Raw genomic sequence first — 20415 nt, 5'->3', positions numbered from 1 at the left:
GCAGTTGGGAACATCATCAAGGAATAAAGGGAGAGGTGCCTGCTCTGTGCACCAGCACTAGCAAGGGAAGAGCAAAATGTCACCTAACAAGGATGTCTCCCTTCTACTGAGCAGTCCAGCATAAGTATGCTGGCAGCTAGGAAATAAACTTTAATTTTAAATGTCTCAGATCAAAAGCAAACCAAATAATGTCCAAGACCAGCTGGAACTCGTCTAGACATAGGACAATATCTCTCTGTGTAGGCCACCAACACCTCCAGATGGTTTTGCTTTCCTCTGAAACATGAAAATTGTTTGTCTCTTTGCTCTTTCAGGTGTGCTTTTGGCTGCCATAAATAATCGTAGTCTGTGCCCATGGCACAATTGCAAAATGACGGGAACACAGCAGGTGTTGAGTTACAGGGCATAGATTCTTTACAGGAATACCCCAATTTTTAATTATTTTAGTGTCTGATAGTCTTTTATGTGTTTATTCCCTGACTGCCCTTATCCAGAGAGCATTGTTATTACTGTTCTATAGATGAGAAACGGCAATTTTCTTGCCTTCAGATGGGGTAATCTCTAGTGAAGGGAGGTTTATGCTCATTCCCTTGCATCCCAGGCAAGCAGCCATTCTCTCTCCAGCCCCTCCTTACAAACATTGTAAGCAAACCCATAGATGGTTGCCTGCAGAAGAGCTCTCAGGAGCTATAGAAGAGGCATCACTATTTGCCCCTTAAAGTAGTAATAGAAAGCTAATTAGAATGGCAAGTAAAGTGTACAAAAGGGGAGGAAAAAAAAAGAAAGGAGTGAAAATGGAGTTTCATTGGACCATACAAACAGACAAAGAAGTAACTCTTGGATAGCAGCAGAGGGGTTTGAAACAGCTTTTGGTGCATTCAATCTATTGCCTCTTCACTCCTGGTGGAAAAGATCGCATATATCATCTTACAGTGTTTATTGTTCTAAATAAAGACCTACACCGATGGAGCTCTCACACTGACTTCATACTCTATTGTATTGGCTTCTTGCTAACACTTATCAGCTGAAACAACATTATAACAGCACACAGTCCGGAGTGGTGTATTTTATGACACCACTAGAAGGCAGGGGGTGGGGAGGGAGCAGGGATTGCGCTTCTTTTCTTACAAACAAACAAACAAACAAAAAAACACAACCAAACAAAAATCCCACAAAACAAAACAAAACAAAACAAAAACAACAACCAAATAACAGCAACAACAACAACAAAAAAACAGGCCAGCAGCCTCTGAAAATTGGAGCCAGACTTTCTGGTTAACCAGAAGTAGATATTGGCGTACAATGGTTTTGGAAATGCTTCAACCTCAGCAGTTCAGACCATTCCTAGTTACAGCAAGCGGAGTCCTTTTGGGACAGGCAAAGGACAAAAGTCACAGGAAGGATGCAAGGTCTACTTCTGTGTATTTTCCTAATAATTTCTTAAGCATATGCCCTGTGAGCAAGGGCATGCAATTGCCTGAGCACCAGAGAGGATGGCACCCTGCTACGCAGTGATGGAACAGAGTCTTGGTCATAGTTTTAATACCTTTATCAAAGGTAAAACTGCATAGGAAAGCTTGGAGAAATTCTGTTAGTGTCAAGTCTGCTGAACAATTGTGATCCATCCAGTTAATATAAGAAGTGGTCCTCTAGTTTTCTCTGACTCTGTAACCTACCCTGGAGGTCTTTAAAAGATGTTTAGATGTTGAACTTAGTGATATGGTTTAGTGGAGGACTTGTTAGGTCAGAGGTTGGACTCGATGATCTTGAGGTCTCTTCCAACCTAGACAATTCTATGATTCTGTGATACTGTGATAAGGTAGGAGAGCACAAACTGGCTAAGCAGTACGGCTGTTTTCTGCCGGCTTGCAACTTAAGGGTAAAAGCTTTCATGCAAACCCTAACCAAAGACAAAGGGCTGGATCCATGACTTGCAATTTGAGCAGTTTGCAGGAACCCATGTGTGTCATGCAGAGCCTCTGTTGGTCTACATCATCTGCATGGAACTATGAAGCCTTAGAAAAACACAGTCAGCAAATTGAGATCTCAGATCTTGGGAGGGCAACGAACTGTGTGCAAAAGTGTACGAAGAAGCACAGAAAAAGCAGTTAATGGTTTATTTGCACATTTCTTCCATGTGGCATAGGAGCCATGACAATTGCGTAGCCTGTAAACAAACTCAAAGCATAAACATGCCCTAAGATGGAGTCTAGCTGAGCTTTATTAATGCTAATCAGTAAACAAAAGCAATTGGTCAAAAGCTACAGAAACATATATCTAGTGAACCAGTTAGCTTGTGCTCAATTTAAAACATATGGTTAGTCTTTCCTATGAAAAAGTGCTTTCTTGGATCAGGGTTGAGATGTTATTTGAAGCAACAGTGAGATACACTATATGATCTACAGAAGGCCAGGAATCTACAGAATAAAATGGATTTCCCCCAAATTGCCCAAGGATTGGGATGCCCGTAACTAAGACCATTCCCCATCACCCCTCCTTTCAGAATTAAATGCTCAGTTTGCCTGTATTAGAATAAACAGTGTGGTCAGCTGAGAAAAGAAGCTTTACGATAGCATCTCTACACATCACACATTACAGGCTGCAGGGAAAATAAAGAGAGAATTTAGGGAACTGTACATTTGGTTCAGTTTGGTGTTAAAAGAGGTGTGTTACTGATCCTTCCTAGAGCCTTTTCTCTTCTAAATGTTTTCCACCTATACATAATATTTCCCAATTATATATAATTTTCCCATTAAGTATCACAAGTGTTTTATTATGGGCTCTGGAAACTGACCCTAAAGGAATTACTTGGCATTTTTTTCTTAAATGAAATAAAATGAATTTTCTTTCCTGAAATGAAACATAGGTTTCAGATGGATTCTACTCTTCCATACACAAATCTAAGCTGATTTAATTGTTCTTGAATAATATAATAAAAATTCCTTTCCTGGTTTAGAAGTAATCAAAGTTAATAAACAAAATAAGAATGCAGAACTGGAACAAGTCTCTGGGTCACTGATCTGAGTCCTTTGCCACCAACTTTGATGTTGTGTTTTCCTTTTCATTAACTCATCAAGCTCTGACAACAGCAATGCCTTAGACAGGCTTGATGCCTTTCACCCCCATATGCAAGTCACTTCCTCAAGTTGATTCTGAGACAATGACAGGATAAAATCCAAGTAACCTGAGTCTTGCTCTGTTACAATACTGAAAAAAATAATATGTCCAAAATAATGTTGAAACTGAGAAGGTGGATCATGCTTGTAGGCTATATAGGGAAAGAAAATTGTATTTTCTTTTTCCATTTCACTGGAATTCTCATGAGAGAGCAGTGACCAAGATAAAAGCTCAGCAAAGACAAATAAAGCAAGAACTCCACCTCTTCCTCAAAAGATGTGAAAATAATGTCAACTGGAGAGGGCTTTGTTTCACTGTTGCTTTCTCTACAACACAGAGAATGTTAATGAATTACACTGCTAACTGGGACATAATCTTGTCTGTAAGGGATCAGGGGAAATTTAGATGTGGAACTATCTCAGATAATGAGAGGCAACTGGGAGTTTTTGGAAAAACTGAGAAAATGGAATGTGGAAATAATAATTATAGATTTAAAAATATTTACTGAGAAATGCTTTGGAAGAAACCTCTTTGGTTTTAACTGTGAACCTCGGTAGAAAGGGAATTAGGATACCTGGTGTTAAAATCTCCTCAAATCCCTCAAAGCTTTAGTGAAGATCTAATGCTTTGGCTGGTGCACTGAAGTTTGCTTAGCTGATACAAATCTTATTTCCAGGAAAATTTGTACATTACACTCCCAGATGTCAACCAGATGATACAAGGATATTTTGTCTTGGAAGCTTCTTTTCTCCTTTTGTTTTATTTTGTTTTGTTTTGCTTAAGAAGAAAAGAAATGCTTGTGTGCTGTTTACAAAGATTTCAGCATGATGTCTACTATTTTAGCCACTAACACAAACAACCTTGACAATCAGAATGTAATTTTTTCATCCTTCTTCATCCAGACAAGTAAGCAGTCATCAATTACAATCCCACACATGAAATACAAATTTAGCACTGCGGAAATGAAAACTAAAGCAATTTGTACCTTTACTATTCCAAAGGGATTCATTCTTGCTCTGTTTACTATGAAATATTTCCTCTCTTGAAGTCAAAGTTATATCAATGTCACCGACCTTAAGCTGAATCATAGTAAAGAGATGATAACCTGGCATTTCTGGCATCATCTCCTCATTACTGAGCTCACTAGTTAGCATATGTTTTAAAACAGTGTTCAAGCTTTTGTTTTCTCTACCGTTTTGGTTGCAGTAGAGATTGATTCATTTAAGTAGATAACATCAAATTTAACAGTAAAAAAAGCATTTTAGAAAACCTCTTTTTAAGCTGATATCCAGTAAACAAATTAACTTTACCAGAAAAATAATTTAAAATGTTTCTTTACCTACCAAATAATCTTTCTTAATAATAGCTGAATCATGACACTAGCAGGAAAAACAAAACAAAACAAAACAAAAATCAACTAAAGGAGACAAATGTGTATAGGAGTATGTTTCTGTGTACCTTATGATGAATGGTTTGAAAAACAGAAAGACAGCTCTGATCAGAAAATCCTATTTCACTTCCAGTTGTTATCCTTCTCTTCTGACGGAAACAAGCAGAGTATTAATATATGTGTTTTTCTACTGCACTGGTCTGTCATTTTCTTCAGTTGCATAGCTTGTGGTGCCCAGTAACACAGCACTCCATACAAACATATGCATGCCCACATGTGTCTGCACATGCACAGTGATCACATCATGCTGCATATCGGCAGGGTAAGTAGAGAAGGGTGTCTCTGTGTCAGGTCAGCCTTTGCAGGAAACCACGCCATGTAAAATGTAATTATAACATTACAAATGGTGCACCCCAGTCTGAAAGACAGCCATGCAGACTCCATATTTTCACTGCCAGAGCATACATTTGAGTGTAGGATCCCAGCTCCTACACAGGACAGGATAGGTAGCTGGCACCAATTCTACTGATCAGTGGTGTTCCTTATGTCCATTCTTCTCTCCTGCCTTCCCAATTTACTGCCTCTTGTCTTCCACTCATGCTACTTGTAACCTGGGTGTCCTTTGGGCTGCTCCTGCCCAGGCCACAATCAGTGGGGCCCTTCTCACTTTAGTTTAGGGAGTAACAGGCATGACTACTTTGGGAATGTGTCTACACTGCTTCTGTCCATTGAGATGAAAAAGGTGTTTTGTTACAACTACTAAGCCTCTCAGTAAGGTCTGGAGAGGTTCCAATTGCTTATTCTGCTCTGTGGCCTAGGGAAGAAGCCTACAGAAAGAGTGCCTCACAGAGCATCATAAATTAGGTGGAATCCTCTGGGCCTTATGTAACGATATAAAAACCTCTATGTACCACTACACCAATCCACAATAATTATCTTCCCAGTGCAAGGCTCTGCTACAGAACCACAGCGACAATGTTTTTGTGTGGTGGGCTGGCATGGAGCTATCACCCTCCTTTTCCTTGAACAGGAAGCCAGAATTTGAATCAAGACCTTGGTGGGCTTTTCTGTACACAATTTCACATTGCTGAGTTTAGCTGGGAAATTCAGAACCACTGCATTAGTGCAAAGGATATTTAGCTGAACCTGATGTCTGTATTTTTGAGCATATGGTTTATTGAATTGTAGTACTTTTCAAGATAATTTTGACTGCCCTATTCTGAAGGATTTGTATTCTCAAGTAGAACATGCACAAGAATAAAGATTTTGATTGCAGCTTTAATATCAAAGTAATATGTTTCAATTGACTAAGCAGGCCACTAACAATTTAGATAAAGGGATGCAATATAACAATTAATGAGCTATACACAAATTCCTCATTGCTCATTAACCCTTCAGTGGCTGCATATCTGCATGTATCCCATTTTGCCTGCACTCTAAAAGATGGCAGAGTTCTCAAAACATGCTGCTCAGAGCTTGTGTTATAAAATGGTAAGTGATATGTATACATGTTACAAAATAGCATGTACAAAGCACTGGTAATGGTCCTAACTGAGGTAATGGAATTTTCTGAAATTTCTAAAGGGTGAAATTTTAGTTAATATCCATTATAAAATCAGCTATCTCAAGCAGAGCTGGGTTTGCAAGATCAGTCAGCCTGGGGCAAAACTCCACTTGAAAGAGCAGCGGGATAGGAAAGCTGTCAGGGAATGGGTTACTCGCTCCCTTATTCTCAACTTCAGCCCCAGCAAAAACATAAACATCCCAAGGCCTACTCTGCTTGTGTGAGCAGTATTTTTCTAGAACAGCACAGTAAACATGTTATTGTCACATGCGTTGCAGTATCTGGAGATGTCCAGATCTGGTGGTCATGTGCTTTCATGAAGAATCATCGCTTTTCTCATTTAGCCCTTAGCCCCTCTGGGTTGTGGTGAAAAGCTAGGAATTATGAGCCCCTCAAAAGACCTGAAAGTGTTTTTGTCACAAAAATCCAAATTCTTAATTTTATTCCTGTTTCCTGACTCTGTCAAGCCTTCTTCTTGAAGTCCACAGGGGTGGACAAAAAAATGGAAAAAAAAAATGTGGGCAAAATGGATTGCCACAGCCATTTCTCTCTTTGGATTTTCTCATTCTTCCCTATTCTTTTGTCTCTATTTGCATATTTGCTTGATTATTTGACTGAGCTTTCTGGGCTGGAAATGGCAGATATATAGAGATGTATATTAGCTGGGGTAAATGAGAGTATTTCCACTGATGACAGGGGAAACATAGCACAGTAGTCTATGAAGTGGGGAGAAAATACATATCTCATCTGAGGGCTGTCTGCCCATGTAGCATCAGGGTGCCTGAGTAGCACTATGGATCTACGGAGAGTGAGGCTGTGCTCTGCAATGCTGCTCAGCATACTGGGGAGGCAGAAACCTGATGTGGCTGCCCCACTTTGTGGCCATGCCCAAAAAGGTACATACGAGCTTGGGTTTGTCCTCAGTCTACTTAACATTGGCACCAAGCCGAACCCACCTGGTACATGCTCCAGTCAATAACTCTGAACTTTTCATCACTGAATTTGTCGTACAGGTGACCTGCACAGAAATGACATAGAATTATCCACTCTGTTTTACAGACGGGAAAGAGAGAGATGGGGCACACTAGAATAGATTTCCCAAGGACACATTGTGAGTCTTTGACCAAGCCAGAACTCAAAGGAGGGGCTCCTGGTCCAGCATCCTATCCTCCTGGCAACCAAAGGCACTGAAAGGCTATAAAAATCTGCCCGACAGCTGAGTGAATCATGCCCATAATTCATTCAATGAGCTTTGTTTTCATTCATAAACTCATCAGAGATCAGAGCCCCTCAACTGAATTATTGTCCTGTGTTCATTGAAAAGCTGTTTGTTAATCTACAACAGACCTTTACCTTTATGGCTATACAGGGGGTGAATTTAATATACTTTCATTTATATTTTTATCGTTAGCTCAGATATTACTGATTTCAGCTCCAAGATGTATTCCCAGCTCTAAGACCTGTATACACCAGTATCACACCAGCATAGTACATGGATTACCTTTTTCACAGTGCTTGTCCAATTATATGGGTGTGGGATCAAGTCTACTGTCCCCAGTTCTAAAACACCCACAGTGTATTGACTAGATCAATATTATTCAAACTTCACATACAGATACAAAAATGCTTCCTTCAGCTCCTCAGCCACGCTGAAGTAAGTTGGGTGTGCAGCAGTCTGCAGGACTGAGGTAGTTTCCCTTGTAAGGTTTTATAATTTTCCCCTAGATGAAGAAGAAAGGAACCAGTGTACTTCACCCTGAGAAGCATTTCACTTGATGACTCACTATAGTAAAGATACAAAATCTATCTTTAAAAATTAGTACTGTCTCATCTTCACTTGGAGGACTCTTGTCTGAAAGAAGCAGTTGATTCACATTTCAGTTTTCCCATAGGCAACACTGTAATAGTGACATTCCTCTCTAACCCTCCCATAAAATGCTTGACATCTTTGATTAGAAGCATTTCCTGTTGCTTTTGAAAGAAATTAATAGTAAGACTGTATTGTCACAGGAGATAGTGACTATGCAGATGTCTGTGGCTTTCTGATATATGTGCTATTTTAGTGCTATTTTAGTTATTTTATACAACATTTGTATGTATGGCATATATTTCACTATTTCTGAGGATCACCAGTAGCTTAGTTATAAATTTTGATTTCAAAAAATATTTGTATACAACTAAAAATTTTCAAGGTGGACACACTCACAAGCAAAGAGTAGAGGAGACAGACAAAAAATAACCCATCATTTTAGACTTGGGGATCTTTACTACTTTGGAAAAAGGATTTCAGAAAAAAAAAATCCGACTCTGCATTTTTTTCCCTTGGTGCATCAAAGTTAAAAATCAAATCAATACCATCTTAGTATTAGACGGTGGTGACAGCATGCGGACATCAGTGCTGTAATTAAAAAGCCATTCAGCTCAGTTGGTAAAATGTAATTTTAGCTGTAGTCACTGGCTGTTTCCAAGCAATCTATTTACCCCAAAATGTCCTCAGGCATGGACTGGAGAGTGTGAAATGATCGAGTTTTAGTTATCCTCATACATAACAAATTTCAATTATAATTCCTACTGTAAAAAATGTTATAATAATATTACGCTGAAGTCCCTGTGCTAACTGGCACCAGGGATATAACAGAAAGAAACTTTCTCTGCTTTGCAGCTCCCATTTGTCTCCTTTTACATGGGACTTCTTCCCTGGGCTGGCATGGGGACAGGTTGCAGCGGGTCGCATCCGGTGCTGCCCAGAGCATGGCCAGGGACTGTCCTGGAAGGTGATGCTGTGCTATTTCCCCACCCTGATAGGGACTGTCGGATGAAGATCCATTCCAGCTGCAAGACTGGCAGAACTGTGGCTATAGATACTGCTCACAGAAAAAGCTTAGGGACATTCATTAAAGTAGCAGCTAAATTAATGGTAAGCAAAGTTAAGCAAAACTCACATAGCATTTGACTTCCTAAGCTAAAACTATCAGCCAATTAAACTGAATATAGCAGGGCTGAGTTAAATATTAAACTTATTTACAGATGAGAAAACTAACGCAGAAAACTGAAAGGCCAGTACTGAAGATGGTACCTCAGCACTGATCTATAATTAATATCTCTTTTGGGTTAAGTTATTTCTTTCTGAAATGCCCTATATCCAGCAGGCAGAGGCATGGAGATTCAGCAGCTCATCAAAGCTCGGCTTGGCCTGGTTGGCACAGGAAATGTAAGACCAGTAGTGAAAGACATCATTTCTAGTAATTAAGGAATACAAATTTATTTCTTTCAAGAAGGGCAGAGATGAAAGTTGAAATGGTGAGATAACATACTTCCTTAATTCTGTGGTAGATTTTACAGAGAAAAGATGTCCATGTAAAAAGACAAATCACGCTGCAATTATATGGTCTTTGCATTTCCCATTGTTGTGGCAGCTATTTCCCTCTTTTCCCTCTCCAGTGAACCTAGTACTATCAAAAGTAGGGATGGGAAGCTAGGAGTAAAGCATGCATTACAAGGCAGGTGGTTTAAGGACAGCCATTCCTACAGCAGCATCAGATAAAGAGACCAGAAGCACTTTCCTGACTCTTGGTTTCATCAGTGCCCTTGGCCTTGAGCTGATGACTGGTGCAATGAGCTAAATGGGCCAAGTCTTACAGAACAGAGGTTTCAAAGGAGATTTTAAGGTACTTCCCTCTGGGCTGCTGCAGGATGCAGGTTATTTTACTCTGCAATCTTACGCTGACCCGTGCTAAAAAGTGAGAACAGATGTTAGAGTGTGCCTTTATCTGGCACGCTGCTGAGTCCTGTTCCCACAGCAGAGATGGGACACTGGCAAACAGCAGCAAGGTGAATCCTCTTAGTTTCTTATTGTCTCTTTCTGCAGAACCCTTCCTTCTATTGGGGTCATTCTTTGAAGGAAGGTCAGCTTGTAAAAATGCAGATAGAGTGACTGGCCTGCTTCTGCTGCTTCTCTTTAGCTAGCCAAGTCCCTAATAACCTTAATTACACTTTTTTTTTTTTTTAATTACACTTTTACACTTTTTTTTTTTTTTTTTTTTTTTTTTCACTCCTCAAAAGTTTCCAAAGCTGCTCTTTTCCCTCTCACCCCACAAAGTACATTTCTTTCTTCTGGGAGCTCAAGAATGTGTGAGTTTTTGACACTACTGTTACGGCTTGCCACAGCCGAGCTCACTACAGCTGAGGACAAGAATTCCCATATGTAGGAAAAATCACATCTATATCACCGATTCTAAAAATCTATGACTGTCCTATGGTCAAACTAAAGTTTAATGGCAACCCTGCTTGGATTTTCGTACAGCTGCTGACACTGTGAAGTGACGATGGACTGGGTTGCTCAGAGAGTCTGGTTTGTATCAGAGAAAAAATGAACCAAGAGAGGAGAAGACGTGTTCAGACAACTCATGCACATCTCAAGACAAGGGTAAAATGATGGAGGGATAAAAGGACATCTGAAGAACAATAAATGGGACAGAAAGGGACAGGGAAAGGGTAGAGAGAGCTCCTAAGGATGGCTGAGAGGCAGACAGGCTGTCCTGGTGGCTTTCAGGGAGGGGACAAAGCCTCAGCCTCTGGGTGTAGTGTGGTGTACAGCCTGTCACACTACCACATTCTGGGCCACACAACTCACTCACTATTCCCACAAACAGGTGACAAGAGGGAGAGTCCTGGGATGCTTTCATTCAGATTGAGATAAGCCCTTTCACCGTCCTCTGAGCAGGGAACATCCATTAGCTTCCCCACTTGCATTTGCTTCATGTAGTCTTGAAGGCACAAACTTATCTGTGCATCATTTATTTTTAGGTTTTATAAAGACTTCAGTTCACTGCACTGACATACAGCCCTCAGTCTTTCTCCCTGCTGTCAATACTTAAAATGACATTAATTGACATTGGATTGATATTCACAGTGTGGCTCTTGAACAATTCATTAAAACATCCAGTCTACTGCCATAAATTCAGAATATGGACTAAAACAGATCTCTAAAAACAGTCTTGAAGGAACCCTGCAAGGAAAGAACACCTCATCACAAAATGACCAGTACCTTACACATTAAACAAGTGTCTGTTTATTCAAAATCAGGAGCAAAATGTGTTCCTCATCCTTTGCTATAAGCCTTCTCTGTTGCTGTGTACAACATTTGGCTGAACAAGCTGTCAAGTGGGAAAAGGAGTAGGAGGTGACCAGCTCCCCCTTCATCCTTTCAACTAGTGTGGAAACCAGCGAACAGCAACTATCAGGGGGAGCACATATTTTTTAGTAGCCTGCAGGCTAAACATCCCTCCTCCATCTACCTGTCTATCTTCCTAATGCAAATTGCACTGTCACTCCGAAAGTGCTCCAAATATACACCCAGAGCCCCCTTTGCCCTCCCAGGAAAACCTCTGGAGCAGAACGCAACCTGGCTCTTCCAGAATAGACAATGACCAGTACCACTTTTGCCCATAAATACAGGCAAAAATGTCCTTTTATCAGTGCAGTAGACAATACAGTATTTGTAAATCTTGAGAAATACCTAAACTGCTGATTGCTGATATTCAGAAGAGTGTAACAGTGTTTTTACACTGGTTTTATGCTGCTCTCTGGACATCCCCTTCTGGCCACTGTTCAGCACAGGCTACTTAGTTAGGTGACTATTTAGACCAATTTGATGTTAGTTGTTTTCCTAAAGTATTAAGTGCTTTCTAGCCTAGTGAAGCTTCTGAGTATCCGTGAGTCTTCTATGATGAGACTCACAGTGTGATGAAGATATACTCTTACCTGCTCACGGAGTCCAGAATCTGGTGTCTGGGGCACAGAATACACATATTAATAACTTCAGTACACTTTGGCTACATCTGTAAGGATTAAGTAAATATGCCCAAGACTGTTTTCTGGCCCAGAGGCCAACTGGCATGGAACAGCTTGAGTCCATGTACACACAGCCTGCTAATGGGAATGGTCTCTGGACCGAGCTGACTTCTGTCGCATGTCCAGAAATTGCTTGGGAGCATGCTGGTTGTCCTGGGTCACAGCTGTGCCAAGGACCCTTCTAGCAATTTAATGTTTCAGGCAATCAAGTTTGAGTGCCAGTGTGTTTTCATCTGAGTCGTTTAATTTCCTTGGGTAGCATTAGTTGTTGGGAATCCAAGAGTCTAAGCCCATTGATAGCCTCCTATATATCACCTACTCTTATTAGTAGGAGTAATAGCACTTTCTTGATGGCAGCACACATTTCCACTACAACGGCTTTGAAGTGGCCTGCTCTGAGGCAGCCATCAGGGGTGGCAAACTTCCAGACAACCTGGCTGAGCCCCTGGCAGTGCTGCAGGGCACCAGGATGAGGTTATGCGCTGCTCTAGCAAAGTGGGCACAGACCTCCACAAGCCCTGTGCCTGCTGCCAGTCACTCTAGGTCTGGAGCACTACTGTCCCACTGTCCCTGCCAGCTGGACAGGCCTGAAAGCACCAAATGAATCTGTTCATAGAAAGAAACAGGAGAGCAGTCTGCACAGCTCCAGCCTCTTCCTCCTCATTCTAATCCTTTGGTTCAGCAGGCAGAGCATGGACTTGCATATGTTTGCAGGGACCTGTTTATGGCTGGTACCCCAAGGATCTTCCCTCTAGGGTGGCTGATACTGCCCTGGTAGTGGAGCTGGCAGTCAAGATCAGGGAAGAACTGGAACAGCTATGGATGATGATTTTTTTGACTTGGGACTTCCTTTGGCTTCAGATGAAAATGTCAGTAAAAGCTGCATGAAACACCCATGAAATGGGAACTGTTTCTGTGGAGCTAGCAAGAACATGGCTTTACACTGTGATTGCAACTCTGCTCTTTAATAACTGCCCATGTGCCTTCTTTTACCAGATGGTAAAGGCATTTAAAATAGTGCAAATTCTCTCTGAAAACACGACTACAAAAAATTCCATAACATGATGTAAAATGGTGGGCCGAGGTTATTTTGCAATGACATGTTGCCTGGCCCTCAGGCCAAGCACCATTTTTGGGCACACAGCCCCACATTCTGGGGTGGTGGCAAAGAACAGGGACCCCCATGGCAGGGTGGTGGCTGTGGCATCTCCCACTGTGGCTCCTACCTCAAGCAAGTTATCAGGGGTAGCTGAAGTTAATTGTGCATTTTGGATGGATAGAATTCTCCCAGAGTTAAGATGGGAATCCTTTCAGCTGACTTTGTGGGCAAGAACATCAGGCAGGCTCTCACCCACAGGAATGCATGAGCACAGGGACTTTGAGTCATGGGGAGATCTGAGGAGATCAATGAATCACATTATTTTTTTTCTTTATGATTATGACCACATTAGAAGGCAGCCAGTTAGAGAAGGTGCCCCCACTGTTGGGCAAAGCATGTTTCCATCTCCCAGCTTCAGTGGCTCAGATGTGGCACCTGTCTCAGAGGCAGCAGCCGGACTACGCGATGCAGGGTGGTTGCATAATGCCATGTGATATCCTCTGTTCTCCTCCCTCACCCCGCTGGGAACCTCGCATGATAAAAACAGTAAAAGGCTCTTGATTTATTTTGCTGACTAGAACATTTCATTATATTGATTCAGCTAGTGAAAGCCCCACAAGGAAATGGAAAATAGCCCATTATTTTTAATTTCCAATTGGAAAAGTTACAACACATTTCTATTTATGATGTGAGTGTTTTTTTTATCTCAATCATCAAATTCAGCACTTATTTTTAGAATAGTCTATTTCCATCATTAAGGAAAGACTAAGGCTTGAACTTGTGGTTCTCTATATCACAAGCTGCTGAGGTTCAAAGCAATTATTCATATATATTTTGCATGGAGTTGGTGAGGAGGTGAAACTGCCAAATATCCTAAACTTCTCTATTTTGGGAAAAATGGTGGGCTAGGATGATCTTATAAAATGTATTCACGGCTTAAATTGAACAATTTAACACTCTGAAGCTTAAGTAAAAAATTAATAGAAGGCAAATCTTTGAAGTGGTGGCATGTGTGTAAGCCTCTTGTCCCCTGCAGCCAAAAAAAAAGAAGTCATCAAGGCTTCAGACAAGCAGCATTAAGCATTTGAATTCTCCATAAAAATATTCGTGATGTAGAGCAATTACTTGTTTTTGATATTAGAGAAAAGTTGCTAGAATGTGTTTATTTTGCCTCTCTCTATGTAAGATCCTTTGGAACATGTGCTTTGCACGACTTCTGTCTCCTGGTAGATTCATCCTTTGTGGTGCAACTAGATACACATGCACACATATATATTTGTACACACACAGGCACAAAGAACAAATAGACTAGATGGCCAGAAATTCCTGGCACGTACTCTGTTATTTCTGTGTTGCTCTTGCTTGAAGCACATGTTTAACATTTTACTTGACTTGAAAACTCGGCAAGGTAGATGGATTAAAGAAAAAAAGCCAAAGGTTGAAAGGATGAATAGCTTAGAGAATAAAGCATCGGGCACTTACAGTACTGCTGGCATTGAATGCAAGGAATCAGTTCTACAGACCTCAAAAGGGTGAGGAATGAAACTCAAACACACCCGGTTTGGTCAGCCCCAAAAACCTAACTGAACAAAGACATCCCAAACCTGCGGCTTGGGTTAAAGAGCTAAGACACTAATCCAGTACAAAAGGCTTTATTCAGACTGTTTACCCTTTTGTATGTATGTATATACAATCAAAACTAATTTTTTTTCAGACCCTGATGTGAACCAGTGCTCTATACAAATCTGGGGGGAAAAAGTCCAGCAAGTTATTTCACTGACAAAAGTAGCCTTTAAGCTGCTTCAAAAGTGGCCTTTACTCTTTGCAAAGTTCCTTTAGAATAAGGTCTGTGAGGAATTTTGTGGAAAACAGACCTACTTTACAGTATTTTCTTCGCATTGACTCTTTAAACATACTAAATCTGTGCTTTGTTAACTAAGCATTCAAATGTAGAGAAATCCAAAGAGCAGGTCAACTTTCTGTCCTTAACGACAGCTTTGCCTCTGTACCAGCCAATGGCCTGGTCACAGAACCTAACCTTCTGCCCTGGAAGATTTATCATCAGCTTTGCAAACGTCCTTCTCACTTTGAACTGAGTGGAGCTGGCCAAGATGCTTTAAAATTTAGCTTCTGCATGTGTCCCCTCCGCTCAACAGAAGCCCAAACATCATTAGTGCTAAAAGCTCATTGTAGCTCTTTTGCACATATTGGTGAGTTCAAAATTTAGTGTAGAGTGTGTCTTACTTGCTGCCTAGATTAAACTGCAAGCTCTTCAGGGAACACACATCTTTTACTCTCTGTAGCTGTCAGCATAACAGGACTCAGCTGGAGGCTTTGGGTGCTACCATGGTAGGGATAAATAAAAGCCAAGGCAGTTAATACTATAAAACTGTACTGTTAAAGAAGCTGGAAGCATCAAGTTCTGTCTGAAGAAACTTCCTGTAACAGACATGAAATGTAAATTAACCCATCTGAAAATAACTGATTAAACCAGCAATTAGATCAGAAATAAGGTAAAAAATACCTTTCTTTCCATAAACATTTTGTATCCTTTTCAGAGGAGCAGTGCAGTGTCATCGTATCACTCATCCCTTCCCAAGCCTTGTTTTGATTTATTCCTTCTTAAATAAAAAAGACAACCCACAGTGGTACGTGATTTTTACTGCAAAGTGTTTTTGCTGTAAGAGAAATCATTGACTATACTGACATAGCTTACATATATCTCCCTAACCGGTAAAAGGACATGCTTCCAAGAGTTTTTAGAAGCTAGGAATGGATCAAATAAAAGTACACATTGGTCCAAACCTTCTGTTTCTTGTCTACGGATATTAAGTATATTGCTGTGAATATAGAGCTGAAAGACTATTCAGATGCAAGAAGGCAATACTCAATTTCTCCTCCCAAAGACAGTTTCTTTGTCAGAATTAGAGGAATTCTAAGGGGCTTTTCACTCACACAAAAAGCCGCCTGCCAGCAATGATCATGGTTAAACAAAAAGCACGTCCAATAGAGCAAGCCACTCATGTGACTCTCATTTGCAACCCAGGTACTGGGAGCAAACGCTGCCTGCATACTTTGATCTAAATACACCCCAATTAAGGTTTGACTGATTATCTGTACTCACAGAGTGGAGGTGGGCAAATTTAACAAATGGCAATGAGGAAACTTAGGTTTATGGAGTAATTTAACAAAGGCAACATAATGGCAATAACATGGGAGCAGCAGACCACCTGCTCCTCTGCTGGGTTCACTTTCTCATGGACCTGTCACACTGGAGAGCTCCTCACAGGAATAAGAAAAGAAATAAGTAATTCTCCTGCAGATCAGTTGTTAAAATACCAGTCCTGAAATACACTACAATGGAAACTGTTATGAAGTGGCATTGCTAAACCTGTTTGAGAAAGTCAAAGGTCTCAATGATTGCAGAAGAGGTTTTATCCGAAAGATGTGTGAAAACAATTAACACCCCTCACTTTGTTAATTACATGTGGGTTTTGTCATGACATTATCCAAAAAGCTGTAGGTGCAGGTGAAAACCTTCTTTACAACAACCTATAAAACATCATGGAAAACCTTAGTCTTTCATTAGGTTATTTTATATTGCAATTTAAGCTTTATCAGAGATTCAGAGCTTTCTTATGTGGATGTTATGATTCTATTTTTTGTTGTTGTTGTTTTGATTTGTTTTGTATTGTGTGTTTTTGTTTTATTGGCATGTTTATTTAATCACTACTGAGCAACTCAGGATGATATTTAGAAATAATATATATAATAATACAGCTTTTGCTACATTGCTGATTGTGCCATGAGATTTATACCAATGGATCTAGAAGATAAATTTGCAATATAAAGTACATTTCTTGTTTTGGTGGATGAGAGGAAAGAGGTTAAAACAAAAATGGAGCAGTGGTAGGACGCATAATTAGACAGAAGGCTCTGAAAACAGTATTTGTATGAGGTTATTTTATATCTGTGAACAAAAACTGCAGAGAAATGGAGTCAAAAAAACACAGTTACTAAGAGTTGCTCCAAAGACTGTTGAGATAGAATATTTTCCCTGAACATTTGGCCTGAATCCTTGGGGACTAATTTTACTTTCAGGTGACCTACGGACGTGAGTCAACACCTTGGGTAAGCATTTGAAAACAGATGCCCATGCTCCATTTGTTCCCTTCCTCTTGCCACTGATATAAATGACAATTAATATGCACATCTGAACATGCATATTCACTGTGGGACTGCAGACACTGGAGACCTTTGCCTCATTGTCATAATGTGTTTTTTCCCATGAGTACATTTACTGCTAATTCTTTCAGCTCTCACAACCAAGTATTGTTCCAAATAGAGAAAAAAAATCAGACAGAGTTGGTAAGAAATCTTAAAGTTTTGATTAAAAAGATGTTGACACAGATGTTGTGAGAGTTCATGCCTGACAGCCTCTTCTGCAGCTTGGGTTTCCTGGACAGGGTAGCTGTGGGATTCAACTCACCTCACTACAGATATCTAGAACAGAGGTTTCCTAACCTTTCCCACCTTTCTCGATAGAGAAAAAAAAAATAAATAAATAAAAGAAAGAAGAAGAACTTTTCATAGAACCATTCATTTTATGTCTTTTAGACAGCTACTATGCTAGAATTGCCTCTAGAGGGGCCTGTTTTCCTCCATTATATACAGTCTAAATTGAGCTTAAGTTGGCTAACTCCTATGCATCTGGACTAGGGCAGATCTTCTCTTACAGGTATTGGTGGAGTTTCTCTCATGTATCAGGAGATGCCAGGCTCTGGCTGATGTGTGCTGGGGTGCTGAATGCATGTCCATCACTTGGACCACAAGGAGAAAGGAGATGACTCCCAAAACATATAAAAAAAAATGAGAAAAATGAGGTCTGTGTGGAATGGAGCTGGCTACAAGTTCAGGTCTGGATCCAGACTGGTGCTTTGTGATATGACAGTCCATGGAAAATAATGGTGGGTGAAATTTTGACTGAGGCTGGTACTCATTTCTGGTCCTGCACCACGCTGCCTACACTCACAAAACACCTCAGATCCAAGGTCATCACCAAGTGCCATATGCAAAGAAATGGCGATGCAGCGTGGAATCAGGTCTGGGTTGAGTGTCAGCTTAAATATGCAATTTCCTCTATTTATCATCTCATGTCACAACTGGAACATTATTTTAAGGCAGTGGATATTTGGTGTGTGTGTGTGTGTTAATCTTTACTGTGAAAATGTTTGTGATACTCGTTTTACTATCAACATGTAATGCTGCTGATTAAATTACAGATGACACACTACATCAATTCTTATTAGAGATGCTCAGGTCTCTGTGTATGTAAGCTCATGTGGCTGATACCCCTCTTGCCCATTTCTCATAACACTCAACCCAGTAATTATCAGTGAAGATTTCAGACCAGACTTGAGGTAGTCACGCATTTCACTGTCAATCAAGGGTTTTATTTTTTTTTTTGGCAATGTTTATATGATATCAGGGGTCAGAGGTTTTTAACCCTACTTCCCCTGGTGAACTATTACAATTCTCCACTGGATTTTGCTGGAGAAGGAACATATCCTATTATGCTGCCATCAATTCTTCATCTTGTACCATCATTTCATGATTTACAGATCTGATATCATTAAGGCTGAAATTCCACAGTATGTTGAACACTTTGTTTATTTCAATAAGACCTGAAAGATCTTGGGACTGGCCTTCAGGTATGATGAGACCTGTCACGCACGACTTCACCAGTTTTGTTATACCAACAATTTTTTAAGATTTAACAATAATTTAAGACTGTACTATATAGAACTTGTTCATAACTAATCTGTAAAAGGACGTTATTGTTTGCAAATAGTTGTCTTTTCATCCTTTCTTTTTACCAAAACCACAAATAAATCTGGTTGAAAGCTGAAAATTTTTCATTTTTAATTCAATAATTAAAAATTTCTATCATGAGATAAGAGAACATTTTGTGGGAAAAAAAAAAAAAAGAAGGAAAGAAGTAATGAAACAAGCAGTATCTTCACTAAAAAAAAATCCACTTTGGTGGAAAATGCTTGGCAGGCCTATTTCTTTTCAACCCTCTGAGCTCTGCACATGTACTCTATGAAAACTTTGCAGGTCCTGGATAACCCATATCAATGGATAAAGAAAGAAATGTAACACGATAGTTCCGGAAAGCAACACCTCAGCTATTCATGTTTTATAATAATAAAACAAGATAGTATATATATGTTAATGAAATGAAATATGTTTCATGTTAATGAAATGTTAATGAACTTTATTTATTTATTTATTTATGTATTTTATTTTACCAAATCACAGCATGAGGAGAACACAAGGTACTCCTCAGTATAATTCTGCAGCACAGACTTGGCAAAACTTTGGAAACAGTGCCGTGACAGCAGACCAGAAAAAAATGAAACAGAAAAAAATGTTGACAAAAGTAGTGTGACTCCTAAAAGGGATGCAATAAATAGAAGCCACCAAAGGATTTTAACTAATAAAAAGGTGTTCCTTTTGGATAAAATCCATGTACTTACATATAAGGCAGAGTGGATTTTTAGCACAAACACTGAGGAGGCACAAGGACACAACCGTGGAGTTGCCTTTTAATAAGCGAAGTGTCAGGGGGGCGGGCAACCCATGGGGGTGACACGGAGCCTCTTGCTTCCAGGTCACTGCTTTGAATCAGGCCCCGGCTGATGCCAGCAGAGAGCTGTAACTCTTTGATGACTGCTTGGTGGCCTTAAAAACTGCCCCCTCATTTGGGTTTGGCATAGGCTGTGCCAGCAAGCACTTTCCTAGTGGCAGGTTCAGCACCTGATGTCACATAAACTTTGCAAAAATAAAAATAAAAATAAAACCTTTGATTGACAGCAAAATACCCAACCACTTCAAGTCTGGTCTGAAATATTTGCTTATCATTGTTTCATTTATTATGATTATGGGGAGGTGTATGTAGGGCACACTACTCCTGTGCCCATAACTCAGGGCTGGGACATTGCCTGCTGTGCTGGCACAAACACGCCAGACTCCTGGCAGTACATCAGGTTTGAGGACAGAGTGCATAATTCTGCATGGCTCTTCCACAATATCATTCTTGCAAAGTTTTCAGTAAGAGCACTGATCCTAAAAACATTCTGTTTTATGAGCAGGTCACTCTTGTGTCATTTTGCACCTATTCCATCCCTCCGTACTGTGCACCACCTGGGAGTGCAAAATCAAGCTCACAAAACAAGATAACATTTTTCTAGCTATTTATTTATTTGCCACACTTACTTTCTAATAGACTGCGTGCAACATCATATTTAAAACATGACCTTAGAAACTTAAAAACACATCCGTTTCTCCTGAAGAATATACAGCTGCCAGAGAAAAGTGGACATTCAGTAA

At 40.1% G+C, this 20415-nt stretch overlaps 1 long non-coding RNA gene across 1 annotated transcript in view; it reads right to left on the bottom strand.

Moving 5' to 3' along the window:
* The window catches only part of LOC311435307, a 54285-nt gene extending 34656 nt beyond the window's left edge, over positions 1–19629 (bottom strand). The window contains exon 1 of the long non-coding RNA XR_014692049.1: positions 19563–19629. This is a non-coding gene — a long non-coding RNA (uncharacterized lncRNA). The remainder of the gene's footprint in view (positions 1–19562) is intronic.
* Positions 19630–20415: the final 786 nt, after the last annotated feature.

Source organism: Aythya ferina, assembly GCF_964211825.1.
Source record: "Aythya ferina genome assembly, chromosome: 3".
NCBI classification, from domain to species: Eukaryota; Metazoa; Chordata; class Aves; order Anseriformes; family Anatidae; genus Aythya; species Aythya ferina.
Note: the sequence above shows the minus strand (reverse complement) of the source record. Positions and strands in the feature narration are given on the sequence as shown.